Below are 2,925 nucleotides of genomic sequence, written 5' to 3'. Positions count from 1 at the left end.
AATTCTGGGCGTGACTTCCCAGGTATACCTTTCATTGTCCAACTGCTTCAGCCTTAAAGTGCATTAGGTGCATTCCTGCCCAGGCAAGTCAGGACAACAACCCGCCAGCGGAGCCTCAGCCAGTCAGATGTTTGATTGGAGCTCCGCGGAGACAAGCCTGGGCGGCCCGGGGCAGCAGAGCCTGCAGATGAAGCTCACACCCAGTCTTACACAAAACACACAAACAGATCTGTAAAAAGGCTCAGCAAGAAAATCTACCATTTAAGAATGAAAGCAGCTTCTGTCCTGCTGCTGAAGTGTGGCAGCATAAATCTGCTGCAGCGCGTTTGGTGCCGTTATTTTTTACATCTACAGGCGTCCCTGTTGAACATATTTATGTCCCGGTGTTACAGAACAACTCCATATTTTACTTTCTACAGTGATGCTCAACAACACCCTAAGAGATGACTCGCATCCATCCCATAATTGGAATATCACATCCCACATATCATGGTGGCCTCTGCATGAATGGACTTGGACCAAGACGCGTGCTGGATTTGTTATTCTGATGCACCTGGACCCCCTCGGCTCACCGGGGCCCAGTTTAGTGAAGCACCTCTTGGCCGTTCAGCTGCTCACCTGTGGAACAAAGACTGTCTGCTCCTTTAAATCAGACCACTGCAGCTTTCTATTCGATCCTTTAACCAATGTCTCATCTCTTCACTGGAACTTTTTCTGTTTTTATGCTCCATGGTCTTTGGCATGTTTAATATGACTTTAAATGACTTTAATGTCTTGAAATTGTGATTACCATAATTCTGTGTGTAAGTTTGTGCCTTTTCCTGCACTTTAAATTGCCTTGTGTACAAATCGTGCCAAATGAGCTCTTCTTGCCCTTAAATTGAACCTTACTGTATTTTGTTAGTAATATCTAGTTTTTAACAAGGTTAAATCATTAACATATTTGCATATGCACGCTCGATGGAGAGCCATTATGAGTTCAGACAATTCGCTCGTACTGCTGCGGTAGTTTTTCCTCTGTGGAAGGTAAACCAGGAGTGGATCTGCCTCCGAGTGTTTCTGGAGGCTCGTTTTTCAGCTGTCACCTCACAGACGTCCCAAAGATTACCTGCAACAAGTCAGATTGTCCAGATCTATCAGGCCCACACGGAGGTGAAGCAGCAGCTGTCTCTGGGCAACAGTGGCTCATAACTCACACACATTTGTGTCTGTGTCAATGAAATCCCAGCTGAAGAAGATTGGGCTTAAATTAATGTGTTCTCTGGAGAAATATCTTGTCAGGTGAGGCTGGGTGCAGCTCAGGAATGTGTCTGTGCCCCCCCCCCCCCCCCCCCCCCCCCCCCCCCTCCCCGACACCACCACCAACCCCCCACCAACCCTGCCATTGTGAGGCGAAGGAATTCTTTTCAAAAAGTCGCTCCTTTCACGGTGAAGGATGCTGGGTGTCGCCCCATTTTTTTTAAAGTGAAGCCTGAAAGCAGATCTGCTTTACACACATTCATTACAATAATAACTCCAATCATCGAGACTTTCTACTCGTACTTTGCTCAAGTTTTTTTACTGAAAAGAAAATTCTTATTTATGTTTTGCAGCCCTTTAAATACATTCTTTAGATGCAGAGACGCTTGAGTGTGATGAAAAAATGATATGTGATGCAATGAAATGTCAAATTATTGCAGAGACTCGTCAAATATTAATAACAGATGAAACACTTTTATTTCATTTGTGGGTTCCTCCCGTCCTTGGATAGTTTGGAGAATACTTCGTTTAATTTGATTTATTAATTTATTGCCTTTTCTTGCTTTTAAAAAAAAAACCCAAAAAAAACCCAAATGTATACCACACGGGAGGGTGTGGTGGATTTTTATGACTGTTAAATGGGCAGTCCTACTCAGGTGCTGGTTTCTTATTGGTCGAGACGATCCTCTAAAACACCAATACCTGCAGCAGGTAAAGCAAAAGTCAGAGCGGAGACGCAGCATTGTCAGTCGAACCCTCGGGACGCGACGAAGGCTGAGCCATGTTTTGGTTTAAGGGGTGGAGAAGGTTAGTAATGCATGTTAAAAGAGGTAAGATGTGTTTTTTCTTTGCTAAAGAACTGACTAGACCTTTGTAATCGGTCATAGACTGGAGTCATTGGGATGTGAACCCCACATGTGATGCATTTTGTGTCTTAAATTCATGGAAGAGGAAAAGTGTTGAGGATCATAAAGTTTCCCCGGGAGTGTGACTCTGGGGAGGGCAGATTGTCAGCTTGTCTGTGGTGTCTGGTGAGCTGGAGGGGGGGGGCTGCAGCGATGACGAAACCTTCATCCGGATCAGACCTGTGCTGACGTGCCAGGGTGCTGGGTTTGAACCACAGCCTGAAAGCCTGGAGCCAGAGGAGGACAGGCCTGGTCTCGCTCAGCCTCACAATCAACCTGTAACTGAAGAGAAGGGGAGAGGCCCGCGTCCCGTCCCTGCCCCACTCACAGCCACCCCACCAACCTCGGGGGCTTCCTCATCCATCATGCAGTCCCAGTGGCCCCTCTGCTCAGTTTAAGATTACAGGAAACCCACTTCTGCACTGTGAACCACACAAGGTCGCCCCGTGTTTGCGCTCTCTCTTCCAGAGTCTTTCTGCAAGAATATTCCATGTGTTCTATCCTTCATTCCACCGGAGTCTGTATGTGTATTTAACCAGATTTCAGTGGTGTGAAGTGTAAGAGACATGGTGATGCACCTCCGGTCGCCTGAAAACAGCTCAACGTGTTTAATTTGGCTGTGGCATGAATAAATCGTCTAACCTTGAACGCCGTGTTCACTCTCTTTTTTGTAAGTGCAACATCACATGACAACCTTCTACACCACCCACATTCAACTTTCAGTGGCTCGGAGCCCCAGAGCATTGCAGCTCTTCCCTCCATTATCCAACATGAAGAATTT

At 46.3% G+C, this 2,925-nt stretch overlaps 1 non-coding gene across 1 annotated transcript; it reads left to right on the top strand.

The window, feature by feature from the left end:
- Positions 1 to 2,635: 2,635 nt before the first annotated feature.
- mir205 (microRNA mir-205) lies at positions 2,636 to 2,714 on the top strand. The gene has a single exon (NR_105312.1). It is a non-coding gene; the product is annotated as a microRNA mir-205 (primary transcript).
- The last annotated feature ends 211 nt before the right edge of the window (positions 2,715 to 2,925 follow it).

This window comes from Takifugu rubripes, chromosome 3, assembly GCF_901000725.2.
Source record: "Takifugu rubripes chromosome 3, fTakRub1.2, whole genome shotgun sequence".
Taxonomy (NCBI): Eukaryota; Metazoa; Chordata; class Actinopteri; order Tetraodontiformes; family Tetraodontidae; genus Takifugu; species Takifugu rubripes.
The sequence above is the reverse complement of the archived record's forward strand: the minus strand, read 5'-3'. Positions and strand labels throughout refer to the sequence as shown.